Here is a 23,531-nt window from a genome sequence, read left to right as displayed (position 1 = left end):
TAGGGAGACATATCACTGGAAAGCCTAAGCCTGTAAAAAAAAGGGAAAAAAAATCAGAATCTTGCTGTTTCAGCTATAAACCTTAAAGGGTAATGACACTTTTAGTGATCATAAAACATGTGATTTCTCTTAAGCGTTTAGGAAGTTGTAAGAAGAGATGAATTAAATTCTTGAAGCCTTGAAAATTAGAAGGCATCTTAGTAAATATTCACAGGATTTGGGAAATGTAGCTTTGCTTATGAGTAAAGAACAATACTTGTCATGATATGGTGTTCGCAAATGACGGAGATGCAAGGAAAAATGTTGAGGTTCTGAGTCTTTGGGACGTGGATGAACTTAACTCAACTTAAAATATCCCTAGCAATTGGCCCTAAAATATTTAGAAAAAAAAAAAAAATTAAATTGGCTTCTTTCAGGGCATTAAGTCAATTCCCACTATGACATTTCACAAGGAAAACAAACATCCTCACAACTTAATGGACCATTATGTCAGCTATCAACAGCAGATAGCCCCCCAAGAAGCCTTCCCCCACCCCCCCAAAAAACCACCTGGGCTGCAGATTCATTTCCCCTTCCAAGTTTTCCAGACAGAGCACACCCAGCATATTTGAGTTGCACAGGCTCAGTGTCTTTAGCAGTGGCATCAACTGCATGATAAAAACTGCTTATAATTGACAATTTGTATGCGAAAAATACACAGATCTTGAACAGTCTGGCACTTTGTGTCTATGGATGCAGTGGTAACTACACATACACGCTCTGTCGTTATTCTGTGTATGTATGATACCTCATCTATGGGTTTACTTTAATTGTAGAATTAATAGGGGTTCTCACTGGGGCTTTCTTATCGCTTCCCATTCCTCAAAGAAGAAACGCTCTCCTGAGTTAAATGATTTTGCTTACCCTTCTATTTAGGGAGTTGGGGATGGGTGGGTGGAAGAAATTAGTGGCTTTAAGTTAGCTGTCGTTTCAAGAGGGTTACTCCCCCATTTTATAGTAAGTATAAGGGTACTATCATCAGAAGTTCTTATGGCCTTCCAGTACTTTCCTGAAACTTCAGCAGGGTCAGAAGTCAAACTTTTTCATCACTAGGAAAGAGCCTATGGCAGTATGAAGGACCAGCAAGGTGAGAATGGAGGTCAGCACTAGAAACAGCCTTGTAATTTGGGAGGGCACTGCAGTGTGACCACTCAGCTCGAAAGCTGGTGGCACAGTCTCTGCTATAAGGGTATATTCTGTAAGAGGTATGGGCAGGCCTCTGGATCATCAAGAGAACAGCTGAGATTTATCAGATGGGTATTGCCTGTGCTGATCACGTTAGTGTGAGAACCGCAAACATCACTCCTTGGTATTAAGGAGCTAATGAGGATCACTCTGTTGTAGTCCAGAGCTAAACATTTCAGCAACAGCAGGATTAGAGATAGACCAGGGAGTGGGAAAACATGCAGAAATCTTTTCTCAGACTGACAATATAGGAAATATGTGCTTGTGAATTTCTTTTATATTGCTTTGTTGGCAGAGGCACATTTTTGTTTTATTCAGTGCTGCAAAGGGATTCCCTCTGTATCCTTACAGGTCTGGAGCTTAATGTTAAAGTATCTTGACTCCAGAACATAGGACAAAGAATGTTATTGTTTATTCTTTGATGTTCTAAAGCATCTTATTCTTCAGGGATCTCAACACGCCGTACACATATTAATTAAAGTCCATGGTACTCCTAAATCAGCTGCTATTGTTCCCAGTTGATTGATGGAGAAGCTGAGATGAAGAGAGATTATATGGTACATTTTCTAATGTGGGAGCATGTGAAATTAGACCCACAAAATTCATGGTTCAGCAATTAAATGGAAGCAATATGATATTTTTCACATATACTGTAAAAAAACCCCTATGTTCCACTGAAACAACATTAAAAATTGTTCTTCGAGACCTTTGTGTCACTACACTGACAAAACTGCGAGGATTTTTTGGATGAAAGAAAGCTAGTCTGCATGCCCATCTTCAGCAGATGCCTCTGTGGCATTGAGTTCAGATTTAAATCCAAATATCCCCACGATTTATGACTATTTGGATTTATTGTTGCAGTTGAAGCTACTAAAAAGAAAGGCAACACCCAAAGAAATGGAGGCAAAGCTGAACCTGGGAAGCCAGCAGGTAGTACCAGGCAAAGCATGAACCCAAACAAGCTACTACAAGAAGAATCAAAAATTCCATTGATCAACACAGCAAACATATCTTCATGTTCTTTAACGGAAGAAATTAACTGGATAGATCCTAGTGTCACTCCATCTGTAATACCTAAGGAATAATTTTAAAAGCTTCAGTGAAGATTGCTGACCAGTTTTTGTCTATTTACTTTTTCAGATACTGATTCTTTTTTAGAAAGAGTAAGACACAGCTTTCTCAAAGGCAGATTTAATCCTGTTCTTTGAAGAAACCGTCTTTAGGAGCTCCGTCTTCCTCTTCATTAGAAGTAGGCTCAGATGCAGCTTCCTCCTCTTTCTTTGGTTCCCTGCTCAAGTGAAAGATAGAGCCGGCTGATGGATCACAGTATTACTCAGACCATCTGAAAACAAGAGGTTGGAAATAAGCTGTATTTGAGATAATTGCTATTTTGTGTTTTGCTTTCTCATCAGGCTCCAGCGCCGGGGCAGGTGGGCTTGCCACATCCCAGATCAGGGCCCTTCAGAGTGCTCCTGGAGCCCTGACTCATGCCGGGGCTTTCCGAGGGAGTCAGAGCAACGCAGACTGAAGCAGCTCCAGCTCCCAGCCCAAAGTCTTCCAAATGTTGCCCACTCAGTTTGGGAAGATGCAACCATCTCCCACAGCCAGTTGTACGGTGCATGCACTGAAGCAAGTGGATCTGTACATGAAACCAGGGGGGTTTTGCTGGCTCAGAGGCTGCAGAACGGGACCTCTTGCCAGCTGCTTTCTGATTGTAAAAGCATTGCTCCCACTGGATAATTTAGAATAAGCTGGGACAGGGAAACATTTAGGATCTGAAGAGAAACCTGAGTCATATTTACAATTGCTATTGCAGTCAGCTGAAGAAATAGGAAAAAAAAAACTGTTTAAGCTTAATAAACAGGATGCAACTTGTTAAACCTTAAAAAAATACCTAAGCAAACCAGTCCTTTGCTGTTCCATGGAATTCTATTTCTGGCTTAGCTACTGTCTTGCTCTGTGACCTTGGCATGCAATTTCCCTCCCTTGTCTCTCTGTTCTGCCTCCCACCACTTTTCTGTCTTGCCTATTTATGTTTTCTTTTGCTCTCAGTGTTCAAGTTTATTTGTTCTGTCAATTGAATCCATTCTGTTATTCAGGGAAGACTGTTCTCCAAAGCGTTTTGTCATCCAAAATATTCCCTAGAATATAAAATTCGAAAGTAATGGAAAGTAAATAAACATTCACAAAACATTACTTCCACATGGAGCTAGAAACTTATTATACCTGGCTGCGTGACAAGTCTGTCAGTCAGTAACACTTATTTCTCCTTGCAGCTGGCTGTGCCACAGTGCAGCTCTGAGTCCATTTTTTCTGAATCCTAAACTGATGCATATCTTCTGCAACGCTTGGTACTGACCTTAAGGTTTCACTTTTAAAACAACCAGGAGCTCCTCGGATGGTACCAGTCTGCATGTTGCATGCAGCAGTTTGAGGGATCTGTGTTTGTAAAGGCAGAAATCACAGCACAGGACAGAGGAGCACCTAAGCGAGCTGTTTCTATAGGACACGTTGGAGACACAAGTCTGAAACGTTACCTCTGTAGCTCAGACTTTCCACCTCCGATATTTTGTGATTCGCAGTCCGAACCTGTTTCCTAAACATGCACTCCGAAGTTATCATGGTGAGTACCAGGAAATGATTCGCTTTCCCCTTTTAAAAAGCAGCTGCTGTGTGTTGGCGGCGGGGAGGGGGGGCACGGCTGCCTTTTACGTTGTTCGGTGCTCAGCCGCCGGGAAATCTGGATGCAGCATTCTTCAGCCTGACATTTTTAGAGTCAGATCCTAAGCACCAGGATATTCTCACTCACCATCCTTGCAGCAGGTCCAGTGTGCAGAGGAAAAAAGGCAAAATTCAAAGGGCCAGAGGCCAAATGGGAATGAAAGAGGCTGTCCCTGTAACCAAGAGATGAGTGCATTTCTTGTCAGGCAAAAATCGTGGATTCTGGTCTGTGTTGCCAAAACAACTCACATGCTCTGTATGAAGAGACATTAGACACGATTCGTAAATAGGGCTGAATTCTCTCTCTTTCCTTAAAGGTCTCTTAACTGCTAAAGCATAAAAGATGCTTTCTACTATTATTTCTGGCTTTTTTGTTTTGTTTTGTTTTTAAACAAGTGGTTCTAAAATCAAAGCTCATGTTTTGCACTAAACACCAAGTTCTCACTATGTCTGAGCAGCCCTGCCTCATCACTGGCCCCATTAACACTCAGTTGCTGAATCCAAGCAAAACTTAGACTCGAAACAGAGCATCCAGCCAGAGCAAGATGGCAGCATCTGTGGGTATCTTAAGTGTTATACTGACAAAAGCATATGTTTCCATGATGCTTCAGGCAAAGAAGTGACCAGTCAGGGTTTTATGGTGTCAGCACCATAATTCTATCTACAATTTGCTTTAGGTTCCTTATTCTTATTTCAGCGTCTACTACTCTGGTATTCTCTGACGTTACTTCTGCAAGTGGCCATCACAGATCAGCATAGTGAGTTCTGTCAAAACACAGCACTGAAAGTCAGGCAGGCACACAAAGTGAAAGGCTGTAGGAAAACTGGCCCAGCAATTCTCTTTCCCGCATGAGATCTTTAGGATTTTAGATGCCTGACCAGGTATGGTCGGTATGAGAGGACTCAGCTCAGCTTTCCTATGCACTGATGTCAGACCTGACTTGTTTAAAGCTAACCTAGACGCAGAGCACGCCAGTTAGTGTGGTGGTAATTCAGTCTAGAATGAGGTGAACAGATTAGCTATAGCTCATATCTGAATTAAACTTAGTTTTTATTTTTTTTTTTTTTTCTAAAAAAAGTAGTATGTTGAGGATTTCACTGTTGAAAGTTTGTGATATTGGGATAGGCATGGGTGGCCACTGGTGGATGCAAAGTACTTATCCCCGTAGCAAGGATACTGGGAAAAACATACTTAGAACAAGGGCTTCTTATGCAGTGCTCCTGTGGTCATGTTGCCCAACACTCTCTCTGCTCTCTTGAAGTCTTCTGACTCCTTTTCATTCACCAGAGTTGGGTTTCTCTCTGGCCCACAGAGCAAAAATGCAAGGACTTTTATTTCAGGGAAGTTTCCTTGCAACTGCGATTCCGGAGGTTTTCTAGCTGTTGTGCACTGGACCTCTAGGATATGAAAAGTATCTCAAAGCATCTACCAATAAAAAGAGCGTCCGCCAATAACTAATTAATTATTTAAATCCACCATAAGTTTGTCCACACCTCCACTGGAAGATCTGCAAATCAAGCACTCTTTTTCCTGTCTGCTACCATAGAGGGACCGCAGAAATCTGTCCATCTAGTGTAAGGTACTACTCTATTATTAGCTTATCTTATTAAACATTTTCACATGCAAAGGGCTGAAGTCTGTAATATTTTATACAACGGAGCAGTTCTTTACAGGAATGATTTAGAGTTCTACATATAGGACACTTCTAGCTCTCAACTCAGTAACATTAACATGATCTGCATTAATCCAGCATGACACAGACGTAGATCTTCACAGTTACAATGCTAAAATTGAAGACTAAATCTTCTGAAATGGAACTGGAGAAAAGGAGAGAATCAATACCAGGAGCTGAGTCGGCTTGACTGAACCTCCTGAAAGAGAGGCTTGGGGAAGACATTATCACTCTCTACAAGTACCTGTAAAGAGATTGGAGAGAGATGGGTGTCGGTCTCTTTTCCCAAGTAGCAACCAATAGGTAAAGATGAAATGGCCTCAAGTTGCACCAGGGAAGGGCTACATTGCATGTAACGAAAATTTTTTTCACTGAAAGGTTTCTCAAGCGTTGCAACAGCTGCCCAGGGAAGTGGTTGAGTCCCCAGCCCTGGAGGTATTTAAAACATGTGTGGATGTGGTGCTTAAGGACATGGTTTAGTGGTAGACTTGGCAGTGTTCGGTTTAGGGTTAGACTCGATGATCCTAAGGGTCTTTTCCAACCTAAATGATTCCGTGATTCTACCCATGACAAATTACATCACTCGTGGTTGCATCTTTGTATTGCTGTCCTGTACTTTGTAACCTGCATTCCTGAAAATCCTTGCAAATGCACTGGTTAGGCTGGTGAGATGGATTGTGATTGATAGCTGTTAATTCCTGCCATATGGATCACAACTGGAGGTTTGACAACTTGCTAATGACCTGTCTTAGCAATAGTCTGCCTGGAAAGGTGAAGAAACGGGATGTCTCCATATTTGCTGCACTAAGCTTGGTGTTGGCAAACACTTACTAACATATGTCACCAGCTTTGAAAAGACATGCTTTATTTATATGTTAATTACTGCAACACTTTGGGGAAAATATTTGTTCATACAAGAGCTGTGTAAATAGTCAAGTGTTGAGAGCTATTGCCATTCAAAAATAAATGAGTGCTGGCCAATAAGAATCAAGAAAAGTCTACGATACGAAGGGCCTCTCCTTGCTTATGGCTCAGTCCAGTCCCACAGAGATCTCTATTGAATTCTGTGAGTTCTGAGTCACTATTTGATTTAACTGTTCCTATTGCAAACGTTAAGAAATCTTCATGCCCTCCTTCCCTGAATTGGTGCACTGCTTCAAGGCACTGCACTACATCTGAACTCAGAAGATGGAGGTCACTTCTGGGTGACAACAGGGAATGGAGGGTGTGTAAGTGTCGCTGGAAGCAACGTCAGTGATAAAATACATCTCATCTGTCCTCAGACCCAGGGCCTCATCTGGACGTAGAGGAGGGGTGTTTTGAAGGTGTCATGCCTTCTGTGAAACAGAAGTGCAAGGCCTTCACAGCTATGATCATTAAAAGTACCTCAACACTCTTTGGAAGAAAATTCTGGCATTTCTGCTGTCTGGGAAAGCTGCTGGGCAACGCGTGGAATTTGCTCCTCTGAAGTCTCCTTATTAGTCCCTAATAGAAACATTTTCCTTCAGACCAGCCACGTCCCACACTCCTGGCAGAAACCTGGTTAATGACATACCAGACTTTAGTCAGCCAAATTTCTAGGTCATAAAGTACTTCACAGTGAAAATTGTTCTGTCAATGTATTGAACTTTCACAGTGTTGCTATTAGCAATACTGTCTACCTTGAGGGCAAACAACAAAAGAAACAATTCTCTTGGATCTACTTTGTGGTTACAAACACCCTGTTGTTTACCAAGTAGTTTACAAACTCCTGATTTTGCGTGTAAGTAGCATTGCAGGGCTGCGATGATCGAAAGTGAGATGTGCATTTCTTCTGCATAGATAGCTAAGAAGCTGCTGAGTGCCACACCCTTTCCACGCGTGGGCAGAAAATTGCTTATCTTGCAACCCACTTTGTTATCCAGTTCTTCAAAACTACAAAACCATTGAGGCCTGAGAACCCCAGAGATTCCCACCTACCAAAAACGTATGTTTTGCTAGGTTTTATATTCACACTTGAGATTAGAGTAAAATGTGGGAAAGAAACGAAACAGCAGTACAGTCTTTAGTATCTATCTCCTAAAAGTCTGACATTGCAATATATTTTCTATGAGCTTAAATGGCAGTGGTGAAACTCGCTCCACAGGCAGCCTGTAGCACAGGGGTAGCACAATGTGTCTGTGCGTGTGGTGAAATAGAGAGGTCTAGCCAGCATGGATGGGAAAAAGGTCGCACTGTACAGTCTGATAAATGTTTGAGGCATCAGTTATGTTCATTGTATCTTCTACAGAAAATATAAAAAGAGTGGGGGGATGAAGGTACGAGGGATGAACTTTCACAGCCCTGGTATCCACTTGTCTACCCGTTCTCAGTAAAAGCAATACAAAGGTTGCTGTTATTATTAATTATGCCTTTCAGGTCAGAGACATGATGGTTCAGATGCTCGAGAAGGGATGTCTTTGCTCCACTGAGCTCAATTTAAGGACAGAAAAGCAGACAGCTCAGGGCTGGTATGTTTGTCTTTGTTCCCTGCTGTAGAACATCAAAATCTCAGTAGCTTGTGTTTTTATGGCAGTGATTGCTGCACAACAGTTAAATAATTTTAAACCAAATACAATAGTAAAACAAAATAATAAACTTCCTCATTCAGAGACTGCTCCTTTCTGGTAACAGTGAATGATCCTGTGAATGTAGAGGTCATCATGGACTTTCCTTTCAATTATTACCACAATCTTGCTAGGGATCTTGCAGCGCCCAAGTTGGGGCAAAGGAGGTGAATTACGTTTGATCCCCAATTCGTAGTGAAAAATTAGGAAACTGAAGTTATGAAACCCTAACTGAGAGACAAAAAGTGACTGGATTTGGAAATATATCCAACCTGCCAATCAGCACCAATGTCAAGAAAAACAAGATACGGGGCTCTGGGAGCGGCAATCAGAGGACTCTGCCTTGTGTTTTAGCCCCTGATCTTTATCTGTGCAGTTTAAAAATCCCGTGTTCATCAACAAAACTATCCTATGACCTGCAGACTGTTCTAAGAAGTCTCAGAAAAGCACAGTCTTCAGGAAACCACACAGGTTAAATAGACAAGTTGCTCAAGAGTCTATATTCTTGGCGCCACCCAAAGAAAGAGCCATTTCTGATTATATTCACAGCTTACCCCACATCCTGTTTTAAGACAGAGCACCTGTGTAGACTACATGGTTTTATTTTTAACCAGCTAGTTCTGATTAACCTATTAGTGCCATTATTTCTTCCACCCCAAAGAAACTTGCAGTATCTCAGGGGTTGCCTAAAAAAGCATCCAGCGGTGAGCAAAGCCCCCGGTGACTGTTTATGTGCCAGGTGCTTTGAATCTGCAGGTTTTCTGGGTTTGGCACTACCCTTGGTGTCGCATGTGCAGCTGTTGCATGATGTGGTCTTGTTTTCAGGAGTAGCACTTTCCACATCCACCGAGCAGCAACGGACGGTACAAGATATCACATCTCAGCACAGTGGCTTATTTTTTCATTCTGGTAAAGTAGAGGCCTTTAGGCCTCGTAGCTCGATGCACAACTTCATAACGTGCCACCTTACTTCTAGCAGCTGTCGGTAGTGGAAAGCTGAGGAGACACTGTAGAAGGTGAAAACTACAACTGCTGGATGCAGTTTCCATACACATGTCATTATCCCAAAGAAAACAACGATTTTTTTGACTGGTCACAAAACTCTCCAGGGTCCAACCTGCAAACGGTCCCCAGAATTCTCCTTTGGACAGTTTAATTTAATTTGAACTTTTGGCAGATTGAAGGCCCAGGTTCTACAGAATCCCACATGCCAAAATCATTTGGCCAGGGTAGGCTCTATCAATCCCATGTGGATAATATCTCACCATTTCTTTACATTAGCAAGTAAGTAACACCTTCTTCCTCCAGTCTGTCCCTCCTGTTCTCAAGTTGAGATTGATGGAGCAAAGCTTCACACCAGCACTACATGATGACATTTTCTCTCTTTCTTTAACCTGCTGGTACACAGTTTCTGAAAACTCCTTGGGAAGCAATAACTGGGCACGAGACATCATACTTCATCCTTCCTTTCATTCCAGACAGTCTCTGGTGAATCATCACCATCATGAGCTCCATCAAGACTTGGATATCTTGACCTGAACTTCTCCTGTAGCAGATTCAAGGCAAAATGGTGGCTGTCTATAAAGTAAGAGGTATTTGAAGAAAGATCACATAGGAGCTGTGAGAGTGCTGGTGCTCCTTGTGCAGTGGTGCTTTGGCTAGCATAGAAAAGGCCTGGGAAAGAAGACAGAGGACTCTGTGGTCATTTATTTTCTTACCCTTTGTAATAATACACCTTCTTGGCTTGTTTTACAGGGCCCTTTTGTCCCCCAAAATTGCCAGAGAGAGCTTCTGCTTCATGTCTGTCCACATTCAGTGTTTGAGGAGTAATGGGAAGAGAACATGTGCAGACACGTATGCAGAAACAGCTTTTTTACAGCAGTTGTTTCACAAGGAAGGTGGCCTTGGTCATAAAATTAAGCGGTCTGACCAGCACTGAAGTAAGATTGCTGGTCAATTATGAAAATGCAACAGGGTGTAGGGGAAGAGCAAAGGGATGTGAAAAACTGAACTTCAAATACGGTAAAGCTGAGGTTTTTCAGCTGATTGGGATGTTAAACTAAGTTACTTCCTCACTCAAAATGAGGACACACCCCGTGGTGAGAACAAAACAAACTTGTTTTGATTATTGCTCTCTTCCTTTCACTTTTCAGACTCTCCAGCGTGCCAGTTAGTTCATTGTCCCAGTTAGGGTTGTTGTGTCCTTGCCTAGGAGAGACAGGACTTTTTTTTTGGCAGTGGTTTCTACTAGCTGGCTGGCTTCACAAGGAGCAAAGATGCTATCACCAAACTGCAATAAGACCTCTGCATTCGTTCCCTCACATTACAAGGTGGCAGTGAACAGGGCTTTTCTTAGTTTCCTTTTTTTAATTGGCTGAGTTATTACTTATGTGAAACCAACCTTATTTTAAGCCTGCTCAGTGAAAAGCACAGGAACAAACACTAGGCGATGCCCTACAATGACCTTTCTAGTTGCTATTGTATAACTATGCCCTGAAAACATTTCTCTGGCAAATGTCCTTTTCTCTCCTCAGATTAGAACTACTTTCCTTGGATAATTTAGAAGTGGATCTTGTGCAGTGTCACACAAAGTAGGAGAAGATATTTTTCAAGGACCCTTTCCTCTTTAGTGCCCTCAGGCACAGGCTGGAATAATTCCACACCTGGAGACAGACGATAAAAGTTTACCCAGAGGATCTGGATTCTCAACTCCAAGTCACGTCAAGTGAAGCTGTTGCTTGGATCTGCACTGCTTGAGCCATGGTGCATAGGTAGTGCCCTGCAGTCGCTGCATTGCACGCCTAGGAGAAACAGCCTCATTGCATCCTCTGAAATCATTGGACCATTTTAAAGTCCAATGACACCATCGAGCAGGGATGCACAAGTAAAGGTCTCCCACTATGTCTGAGCCTTACAAATATTTCTGTGGACTATTTTGGAAGATTTTGGAATATTTAGGAGATTTATTGCTTCTGTATTGTCTGTGTGTTAGCAAGGAATAACACTTTAAAATGTCCTATTCTTACTGCCAGGATTGACTTAATTGAGCAACGTTTTGTATGTGGACCCTATGGATAGATGCTACCCACTTGTACTTTCAGGAGTTGGCAGAGTTTAAGAAGACATCTGCTATCATCTTCTAGGACATGGAAGAGTGATTCTTTGCTTTACATTTAGTTCGTGTTTTGACACGAAAGAAAAATGAAGAGGCAGGCCGGTTTATTTAAACTACGTGTATCAGGTATGTTGTAGACCTAATTGGGATTTTCCCTGACTTGAATTATTCTTCCCACTGTGTGGACTGGGAGCATAAGAATCAGGCAAGGCCTGTGATTTGTGTATACATTCCTTTTTCCCTTGAGTTTTCTGTCATTCCTTGCCCTTACTCTCTTAACACAATGATTTTTAAGAGAGTTTTCATTGTAGGAGCAGAATCAAAGGCAGTATTGAAGGATGAACTAAACCATACACAGCCCTTTGTGGCACATTGCAGAACCATTCCCTAATGGAAAACAGATGGGTTTTTTTTTTCCCCAACAGTACAAAATTCTCGCTTTTCTCCCTGTGGGACACAAGCTACTGGCTTTTAATATCGTTACTCATCTGTCTAACGTAACTGGTTTAAGAGCAAGATGCCTATGGGATTGCACTCCTAATTAAATTCTTAAGGCTCTCTCAAGTTGTCTTTTCGCTTGTGAACCTTGCATGTATGCAAGACACAAGGGTCTGCATTGGTGTGGGTTTGCTTGACACTTCTGTGGTTTCTACTGGCACTCACAAATGGCAAAGTCCTGGGGGACCTCTCATGCCTTGTTCTTGGATTCAACACTTGTGAATCCTGAGCTTAACCCAAATTGAAAATCGTATAGGCCAGATTCCCAGCTGTTGAATATTGATATCTGTTTATTGACTCCTGCAGAGAAGTGCTGATTTCCATCAGTTGAGGATATGTGCACGTCTGTGTAGATTTGAGGGTGCCCATCTATTCAGCAGCCAGCAGGGGCTGGTCTCATCAGCGATCCCAGCCTACAATATTTGAATTCTGACCCATCCATCAGTGTCCCCAGGGTGATAAGTCTGACAGAGGATAGATTCAGTGACTGCAGACTGTTTGTTTTAATATAGTTTTGTTTTCTTTGCTTGGCTTTTATTGAGACAATTAGAGTTTAAACTACCTCTCATCTTCCAGGTCAGCCGTGAGTGATAAAAGGGTTCCAGTAAAGCAAAGGGGAGAAGATTACATGTTGGCTTCCCTCTCTAGGCTTGCATGGGGAAGAAATGTAAGGTTTTAATTTCCAGACCTGCTTACAGGATGCTCATAATTTTTACAAACCACAAGTTTTGACTGTCCTCCTGGTTTCCCCTTCTATCCAGAAGAAAGATGAACATTAAAGCAAAGCTGAAGAATGTAATCAAAATGGGATTTATGTCCTGAGATGTCTTTAAACGTCCTTGTAGTATTTAAATAAAGTTGAAATTATCTTTGTTATTTGTGCCAAGCTGTATCATTTCTTTGGCATATCCTGTCCTATGAAACGGGAAGTGGTTTTGCAGACTTCCTTATATAGGGCCTATGTTTAAAATAGTTTGGGGTATTTTTTTTCTTCTTTAACTGTGATAAGAGAATCTAAACTCTGTTTACATTCTTCAGCTCTCTGACTTTTTATCTTCAAGTGAAGCTCTGTTTTTCTTTGAAAGGTAAAAGTGTCATCCTTAGATGAGAATAGCATTGTGCTAAGACATCTGATCAGGCAATACTTGACTGCCAGTAAATCAAGGGAAAGTATGAACCCTGCACTTGGCAAAAAGGATCCATAGCTCACAGGCTGCAGCTGAAGAAAAACTTACCGCAGCAAAGTAAGATCAACTAAAAGAGAAACAAGAGAAATCAGGATGCTGTGCAATAAGCAGTGCGTTCCTATCTCTCAGGACTAGATGCAAAGAAAAGAAGGGGACAGCAGGAGAGGAGTGGGGAAGTAGGGGAAATACCTTCAGGGAAGGAGTGGTGGGGCATGGTATTTTCTTGTGTACAGCACAGAGCATTTTTATTAGCCTAGCCTAATTATTTCAGATTTGGGAAAATGAACAAGGGTGGAATAATTATAACGGGAGATTCTCACCTGGAGCTGCTGCTTTAGGAAGCAAAGCTGTCAATTGACCACAAGACCCATATGGAGAATGTCCTTACTGGAGGAGAACTCTGAAATTACATAAAGCTAGCAGAGCTCTGACGCCAACAGCAAATGTGCTGCCTACCTAACCTGCTTCCAGTCCCTAGCAGGAATAACTTCCTAACGGTAAGTAAGTTACAGCAGCTGCCAAAGCCACATCTGGAGCCTTGAATTCTATAAGCAAAGCTCTGATTGACTCTTTCCAGGTCTCTTGCATCAAATGCATCCCAGATATGAGCTCGGTGTGAAGTTTTGATGAGGCAGAGTGCACAGTGGCTCATCCTGCTATGACAGCAGACGTTCAGTCATGGTTGTCTTCTACTTACTGAGAAATACATAGGGTGAAAAGGCACCGCCTTATTTCTAGCACCCAGTTACCTCCAGAAAATGTCTGAGATGAGAAGAAAGAAATAGAGCGGTAACTGTGGAGAAAAAAATGCAGGGACAGAGATTAACAGAGATAATGCAGAGGATGGACTGTGGAGAAATATGAAGAGGTGTTTTGGCCATGGATCAGAGACAGCACTGTGCATAGGTATGTATGCATGTGTGGTAACTAATTGAAAGGAGACTATCAACCTTCTGCACAAGGTCCCCTGCAGAAAGAATCGGCAAATAAAGACTATAAGGGAAATAAGAATGGCAGATTATTCAGGGGAAGGAAGCTGAAAGACCTAAGCCCACTCAGCAATGGGAACTGGAAATGTAGCAAAAACGGAAGAAGTGTCTCAAAAAAAAACCAGAAAGGAAGACTGAGGTGTATGAGCAACAGATTGTGGTTCTATTAATGCACATTATTTCTCGACATATTCTTCCTTGCTGACAGCTGTCCCGTATCACAGAGGATTTTAGACCGCCCAGATGGGGGAAACATATGGGAGATGGTGACACAAAAGTAGTGCAGATGAGACTTGAGTCAAGTTGCCTGGATCACTCTTACCATTTCACAAAATCACAAACTAAACATGTAGAGCAGGTAATCAAGTCAGTGACCCAAATTTTTGTCAAATCCAGCATGGCATCACAATTTTCAAGCTTGTATGTCACAGGCTCAAGATAATTGAGATACTATGACGGATCAGGAGTCTCCAAGGAGTGAACAATAGAATGGACAAGTGTGTAGGAGAAAGAGTGGAAGATATTACACATTACTTTCAGGATTAATATTTCCACATTCTTTGGGAACGAGGGAGAAAGGAAAACTGCAGTAGGTTCACAGTAAGGGAAAAGGAAGGTTTTATTAACGTTCCCTCTATTCTTTTGGAAGAATAATGACTGTTAGTAAAGTCAAAGATGAGCTGTTGCCCTGAAGAATGAGAAGGAAGATAAAAGCAATTTCTCTAGAGAGCTGTCTTTATCTTCCTTCTCCCCATTTTGTTTGGATCCAGCTGAAGGGGTTTCCTATCTGGAAGCATGAAGGAGAGCCATGAAGTCTTTGGTGCTGAGACACTTTGCCTTCTACTCTTGCTGCACAGCGGCATCATTTTCGTCTGAGTTCAAAACTGAGGTATCAAACAATGGTTTTATCAGGCATCCACACTTGACCCGAGGTCAAGGAGCAGGGGAAAAATGAGGGTACTCTGCTAGAACTTGGACCCTGTGCAGCTTGAACTGAAAGCTCCAATTTCCATCCCCCGTGACTCTCCTAGCTCCAATAAAGGGATGCAAAATACCAACAATTTCCTCTGTATTCAGTAGCAAAGGTAAGGTTTCAACTATTTATTTGCACTTTTCTGCTGCGGTGGGTTTTTGAGAGAGGGTACCAACTTGCTTAATTGCCTTCCCAGTTCAGTCATGAACCAACACATTGTGGGCTTTGCGGCGTAGAGGGTCCAGGGAAGCTTACAAGTACATAAAAAGTAGGATATTTATCAGCCTCTGAGTCATAAACATAGTTTGTTCTGAATCTATTAAAGTGTAAATATGGAAGTGGCAGTAGATTATCTTTCTTTAAACAGATGAATAAGAAAAAAGAGGCAAGTTTTTTCACTTAGAGAAGACCTGAACAAAACTCCAGGTTGCGACTCTATAGGAGTTGGTGGCTTGAGATGAATCCTGTTGGAGGAAGTTGTGAAGTAACGTGGGTTGGTCCCCTACTTGCAGGCAGTTTCACTATGGAGTTGAAATCCAGCCTTCAGCTGGTTTTAAGACAGCAAAACACAAAAGTGAAGCTCTTTTATCATTCCCATGTAGCCTAAGCAGATGGGTCTGCTGAAATGCTAAGTAGAAACCGCAAGTTCCAGCCCCAGGTATTTTACTGGGTTTATGACATTTATTGAAATAAGGTTTTGTTTTCCTCCATGATAGAATCAAGTTCAATCACAGATAATCTAAACTGGGAGTTGAATAATTTCATTTCATTGGCCCCATGTCTCTGGCAAAAACATCTCTCATCTACTTTACTGCCAGGCATATGTTGAACGCCAGCTTGAGTGGGTTTGTGTCCTGTATTAATGTGTGGTTCTATGTTATATCCAGTCTTCACTAAGCAAAATGCAAAAATCCCAACAGAAACCAAAACAGAAAATGTTTCACTTGGGATGGGATAGGGACAGATGCATACTTGTCAAAGTTTAAGATTTTACAGTAAGTTGTTTTCTCAGGAACTCCAACAGAAGTGTAGATTGTCTCAAATCATATGAGAAAATAGCCTTAAGACTGTGGTCAATGCATCAGCTTTCAATAAGAGCACAGCAATACTAGTGGCACAATGAGGTTAGCCCTGACCTCAGAAGAGTTTGCAATCTAGGGATCAGACTATTGCATTAGGGAATATAGTCATTCCAGATGTAATCTGGACTCCTACTTGGTGTTTCACTCCTTCCTCTCACACATCCCCCAAAATCACCTTCAGCCATGCATAGCAAGACGTGCAACTCAGAGGCGGGATTTAGCTCTCACTCAGTCTGGCAACCTGTTTTCTCTGCTGCGAGGACACCAGCTACATCAGTTAAGCTCTGAGCATCCCCCCGAATCATTCCACGTCTCCTGGTGTTTCTAGGAGGATAAACACGTTTATCTTACAGTTTGAGAAGCAACACTGCATCACAAGAGATCCTAATGGTCCCCATGGGAGCAGTGTGTTGGCAGGCACACAGCTGCCATTCCTGGCATGGCTATCCAGACCTGAGGGGAGTAGGGTCACTGCTGCGTGTCAGGAGTGCAAATATGCCCGGGGGCAGTGGCCATATTTTAAGATGAGACAAGAAGATACGCAAGTTTTTGTTTTCCATCTACAGCCTTGTCTTCCAATACAAATAATATCACAGTCCTGTGGTTCAGAGACAGTGTTGACCAGAACAACCTCCTTCACCGCTTGTTGATCAGGCAAGTTCATCAAAGCACTGGCTTTTAAAATACGTATTTGAGGAGACAAATACCAGCCTGCTTCCTACATAAATCTGCCCATTTTGCCTCCCTCAGTTCTTTGCTTCTCACGATTTACTCTGTTCCCTTTCCCCTTTTTCCGTGTATTTTCCTTTTTCTTCTCTGTAGTAGGGAGGAAATCTGTTAACCTGAGAAGCTGCAACTAAGACCACCCTGCAGAAAAAACGGTGAAGTTAACAGCTATGATGAATTGATACATTTAACCATGTGGACTGGATGGTGGCTGTGGACCAGAGAGATAAATCTCTTTTCTGCCTATATCAGTGCAGGAGCAGAGGAAGAGGCAGGCCCTGAACGGACACATAGCATTTTGAAATTGTCTTCATGAACTACAAGACAAGGAGCAGCAGGCGAGGTAGCAGCACATCTGCCAAAGCCCAAGAGACAGAGATCACCTAGCCCAGTGTTGTGACTGTCATGTGGGCCACTGGAGGATGTTATAGGAAAGGATGTAAGGAATATGGTTTCTGTGCAAGGTGACCCTTCCCTGGCATCCTCCCTTCCAGCAGTCAGCAGCTCAGGAGCTTTCTCCCAATGATCATGTTTAATGACTCACAGTGGGCCTCTCCTTTATGTATCTGCCAAACCCCTTTCCAACCCGTTCAGTGCATTGCACTCCACATCCACAACTGCATTATGTGCTGTGCAAAAAAAAAAAAAAAAAAAAAAAATTTCCTTTGGCTTGTTAAATTTCCTGCCTGATCATTTTATGAGGTGCTTTCTAGGTATGAAAAGGTATTCTTCCCATTATAAAAAAGCACAATAACAGTGCTCTATTTCAGACAGATAAGCAGCCACAATGCAGGCTGGCATGGTTTCAGAGGCGTGTATTACTTGGTCATTCACTGATGTGAATGCCAAAGACCTTGCTTCACTTTAAAATGTTAGCCTTTCTCTTCTTTTCCTCTCTTGCCTTTCAGAGACAGATTGTTTCCTTGTAATAATTGTAATCTCTGAAAGTAGCTGCCAGACCACAGACACTGAAAAATACAAAAACTTTTGAGTTGTATGTGATGGTCTTTTTCTCTCTCACTCTGTTTCCCCCCCTGCAGTTAGAACATAGGAACTTTATGTGTTTTCCTGCTAGGCTTATGTGTTTCGTCTGTTAGAGAAGGTTAAGCAAAACTTCGTTTGTCTAGACTCCCACTGCTTCAAAGTCTTAATGGCAATAGAACAGAAAATCCTTATCTTATTTGCCTTTGCTAGTAAATGGTTTGTGTAGTCATGTTAGCTAGTGCTTTTATGCAAGTCTTGCGACCATCTACACAACAATCACAAAACGTGTCTCTTTCTAAACCATTTCACAATGTGATTACATAACCTAGCCATTATTTTTGTTCCTTTTAGGACTCTTTTAGGATGGACCAGATGCCATATTTGAGTGGATTTCACTGGGGCTGGATGACTTCTCAGACTGCAGGAAACTTTTGGTAGTAAGTCTACAACTGGTGCATTCTACCTTTGCTGGACTCCACAGGGACAGTGTGACAACATTCATGTTGATCAGTCCACAAGGAATGGAAGAGCAAATCCCCACTGATAAATGTGAAAGATCTTCAGTGAGGACCATAGCATTTATTAATTTCCGTTGTGAAATTCACAAAATTCAGAGATGACTGACATAGAATCAATTTTGTCATCTCTTCCTTGTAACATCCATCCTCTTCCTCTGTTTACTGGAATTTGCTATGACTGTATCCTGCTTTAAGTAATTTAGTGTTTATAATCAAAGCAATAATCCCTTAATCTGTATCCTGTTTGTCTTCCTGCTCCCCTTCCTGTGAAGTCATCTTCAGGCACACTCTAGCCTTATTGTACTTGCAGTACTGGTGTCATCCTTCATACACCCTGGGGCCTGACATTATCTTTACCTAAATAGATACTTCTTACCATCTGCTCATCAAATGACCATCACCAGAAGATGGAGTTTCACAACCCAAACCAGGATGCACGTGTGCTGTTCAGTGCATTAGAGCTGGTCTTTAAAATATGACGTCTTATGTGAAAGCAAGCAAAATAACTGAGTACTCTTTGTCACTATACAGTACCCCATGTATACAATTGCTTTCATGTGCAAGGGAAAAAACAGACCTAAGAGTCTGTTTTTAAGTCTGTGAATCAATGAAAACAATCTTGTCAGTATTAGTAGGCTATGGATTTGGAAAAGAATTTAGAGAAAACAGAGAGGGAATTGCCATCTGAGCAGCTTCTGTTCCTACAAGCACTAAACATAACAGTCACGTTAGCAATGGAATAAAACAAACCCCACTATTAACCCAGCTGTGAGATGATCTGATAGTCTGTGTTTTTCAAAGTGTGAAAGCAAAAAGCTTTCTTTGAACTAGAAATCAATGCAGATAACATTTCCCTTTTCCCCTGCTACAGCCTGGGCCTCTGACCCCAGAGCTGGAGCCTGAGTCCTGGTAGTGGAAAGTCCTTGACTGGTGGCAGCGAAGAGAAAATCATCACCTGCTCAGTCACAAACAACACATAGGCCTACAGCACTGTTTGTTAAATAAGATCAGCTAATAGTTGCACAGCGGAGCTTCAAAGCTTCACCGAACAGTTAATGAAGGCTTTGTAAATGCCATGTGCCCACTGAAGCCTTGGACTTTGGGTTTGATATTTAATGCAAGAAACCTAATGCTGTTTGGATTTACTCAGTTTTCAGAATAAAAAGGAAAAGAATTGCTAGGAAACGAGCACAAATTTTGACCTCTAGACCTGATCTCAACTTTGTTTACACCATTTAGAATGACTTCACTAAATCAGTAGAGCAGATATCCTGGCTTGCAGGTACAAAAGAAAACCTTGGATTGGAGTCTCAGTCCTGACTAAGTTTGGGGTTGGTATGGAATTAGGTGTCTGTGAAGTGGAATTATATGGGTGACTCAGTCCTAACTGTGCTGTTGCCTCCAGAACCCTACACTGATACCTAACCTGTCCACGTGCTAGGCTGTATTGAAGGTTTGTTTTAATAAAGATTTCCAATAACTCTTCTTCTCAGAGGATGCAACACAGCAAGTTTTTAAAGAACCAGTTATTTGCAGTAGCATTGCAAATGTTTTAGCCCACAAGTTAAAATATGTAAGGTTAAGGGGGAAATTTTGTGCATTTCAATGAAAGAGTTCTAACTCAGAAACTATTTTCCAGAAGAAAAAAAGATTATTTTAAAGCTTAGTTCGCATTGTAAAACCTTCTCATTTGCTAACGTTTTCTTACTGTAGAGTATATACAACCTTAATTTTTCAACAGACATCTATATTTGTATGTGTGTATGGCTTTATATAGGATCATCCTAAACCTTTTAATTTCCTTAGCTTTCTACCTTTCATTTTATTAAGAGTGAGCTGAAGCATCTTACCATAATTCCAGTATAGCCAAATGATACCGACACTGTCAGACGTAGCATTGGCTTACGAACGCCCCCTCTCAACAATCTTCATTTGGTCACTGTGTTCTTTTTGCCTGGCATACGGTCACACTGCCAGCAATGCGAGGTGTTTGGTTCCCCTGAAGGGTATGTCCATGACACATCAGTGCAATGCAGATGCCCACATTCTCTCAGGATGGAATATCAGAAGGCAGCTTTGATAGTAAGACAAGTGAGGATATGAGTGATACGAGTGATGGTGAATCTTCCTTTGAGATTTTACCACCCCCCAGATCTGTGATGAAGTGTGTTTGTGCTCAGCTACCAGACCGAATGACAGCAGCTGCACAGTAGGCACCATGTTCCTTTCCAGCTCTGCATCGGCTCCCCACCTTTCATCAGAGGGGTGGCAATGAGCAGCTGAGCAGGTGGTAACGCTTCAAGATGCTGCAGCTCCTTGCTTGGTAGACTCAGGGGTACCCAGGCTCTCCTGCCTTTCCAGAGCCAGTTTGAACCTGGAGCAGCACTGCGTCATGTCTCTCACAACAAAACTGATGGTTTCACGGAGAATGCCACTCACATGTGTTCTCATGAAGTCCACACTAATTGAAGCCTGTATCCTTTTACCCCCACCAAAACCCAGAACCATCACTTCTCTTCGAGGTAGTGGAATTTCTTGTAGCAGAAGGGTATTTGATGATGTCCTTCAGGAAGGCCCTTCGAATTTCTTCCTTTATCCTGAGCCCTCCTGCAGTGCCAGAATTTTTTCAGCATAGTAAAAATACTTCATTCATTATCAGGAGCTTAGTCATCTGATTCTTGGTGCTGATGTTGCCTTTCAGAACAATGGCTGGCTGCTGCTCTGTCTGCTTCTGTGGGAGAGCTGTGCTCTGTAATCTTTGTGTGTTTCCTTCTCTCTTTTTAATATCCTTGGCTTTATCATGGGGATCGATTTTTCTAAACATCCACCTGGTATGTTTTCTCTTCATTAGAAATAGAGACCGTGTGTTAATTTGTGCCAATGTCACTGGCTACAGATGATAATGAGTTCAGAAAGGACGGAAAATCAAAGTGTATTCCACCATGCCTAGAGGAGCAAAACTGCGTGGTGAAAATCGTCTATGGCTGGGCAAAGTAGCTGGAAGGCACACTACCCCTCCCTTACTGTGCCTTTTTGTAGCTGCCTTTATCCTCTCTTTAAATGACTGGCATGACCAAAGGACCCAGGGGAAAAGATGGAGAGAACAAGAAGAGCCTCACAAAGCTGCGTCATGCATTAGTCGTGAACAGCACTAAGCCAGGGCAGCACAGTTCTGATCAACTTTACTCCATCCTCTCTGTGCCTTTTGGGAAGCCTCAGGTCACACATGTCAGCTCCCAGGAGCAAGAGGTAGGCTCAGCTGCCTTTGTGTGTGGAGAGCAATGTGGACACAGACGCAGAGTACTCTGATCAAAGTGTTCCACGATGGGCACATGAGGTGTGGAGGAGATCCCTGGGTCTAAATGAATATTTCTTGGCCCAGCTTCCAGCCCAAATGATATCACACTCATTCCAGTCTCACATGCACAGGAAAAATTAGCCTGAGGAGTTTTTGCATTACTTTATTTCTGGATTCCCTTATGCTTGAAAGGGAAAAGAGAAATATTATGATCATGAGCATAGTAGAAATGTTGGATAGGAAAGAACTTCCTGAAGGCTCCTTGGTCAGGACATTAACAGTAGCACTGTTACTAAATCATGTTATTCCATTCTCTCTAGTACAAAGGACTTGTCCAGAGTCTCCTTGTGCCTGCTTGTCCGTGGCAGGGACATAGGCCTGTAGCCATTGCTTGGGACCAGAGCATCACAGATCGCATTTATTGCGCTGAGCCTCTCCTAGAGAATTTGTAGTTTCTTTTTTCCTTCTTTGAAGGTGAGGCTGAGAAATACTTGTATACCTTGTGTACAGGACAGCATGGCACACAGATAAAGTGGCAAGCTTTCAGCAAGTAATCATCAAAGCTATTAAACGCCAATCAGCTAAGCTGAAATTATACCGGGTCAGCTTTGCGGTCTGTTGAAAATTTCTCTCATTTCCTAACTGATACAGCTTCAGAGAGTTCTTGGGCAAAATGCACTGTTGTGCTTTTTTCATGATTTTTTTTTTTTCCTGATAAAATTAATGAAGATCAGAACTTTAAGAACTGGCACCCAAACTTGGGCACTTCTGTCGGTAGTCCAGTTCCCCAAACTGGCTGGATATTCAAAGGTGTTGAAAGGGCAACAAATCCCACTGAAGTGGATGAATATTTTGGCATACATTTTCCAGGTTAAATGATTAACAGAGATATGCAAATGATTGATGAACCAAGATAACTGCTTTATTTCTGCTTACACTTTTGATAATAGATGTCACCGTGGAAAGGAAATGAGTCACATGTATCTAAAAGGCCATGAGAGACAAATTTTTGAACAGTGTGAGTACATTCCTGGCAAGACCATGACAGGAAAATTAAACAGGGTAACAGATCAAACATGCAGGCAGATGAATTACAGTAGCAAAACCCATCGCACAAAGATGGTTTTTCCCTGTGATGTGATGAGCTATGCGGTTCTTGCAAAAACCTTCACGGCAGCGTGGGTGACTTCCTGAGGCTCACTCACAGCAAAGCAAAGGGAATAATACTGTGGATTTCACAGAATCATAGAATCATTAAGGTTGGAAAAGACCTCTAAGATCATAAAGTCCAGCCGTCAAGCCAACATCACCATGCCCACTAAAACACTTTGGGAAGTGCCACATCTACGCTTCTTTTTAACACCTCCAGAGATGGTGACTCCACCACTTCCCTGGGCAGCCTGCTCCAATGCTTGACTACTCTTTCAGTAAAGAATTTTTTCCTAATAACCAATCTAATCCTGCCCTGGTGTAACTTGAGGCTATTTCCTCTCATCCTATCGCTAGTTACCTGGAAGAAGAGACCGACCCCCACCTCACTACAACGTCCTTTCAGGTAGCTGTAAAGAACAATAAGGTCTCCCCTCAGCCTCCTCTTCTCCAGACTAAACACCCCCAGGTCCCTCAGCCGCTCCTCACAGACCTGTTCTCCAGACCCCTCACCAGCTCCGTTGCCCTTCTCTGGACACGCTCCAGCACCTCCATGTCCTTCTGGCAGTGAGGGGCCCAACACTGCACACAGGATTCGAGGGGCGGCCTCACCAGTGCCCAGTCCAGGGGCACGATCCCCTCCCTGCTCCTGCTGGCCACACTGTTTCTGATCCAGGCCAGGATGCTGTTGGCCTTCTTGCCCACCTGGGCACACTGCTGGCTCATGTCCAGCCGGCTGTCGACCAGCACCCCCAGGTCCTTTTCCGCCGGGCACCTTTCCAGCCACTCCTCCCCCAGCCTGTGGCGCT

Source organism: Leptosomus discolor, chromosome 5, assembly GCF_034619465.1.
Source record: "Leptosomus discolor isolate bLepDis1 chromosome 5, bLepDis1.hap2, whole genome shotgun sequence".
NCBI lineage: Eukaryota > Metazoa > Chordata > Aves > Leptosomiformes > Leptosomidae > Leptosomus > Leptosomus discolor.
The sequence above is the reverse complement of the archived record's forward strand: the minus strand, read 5'-3'. Positions refer to the sequence as shown.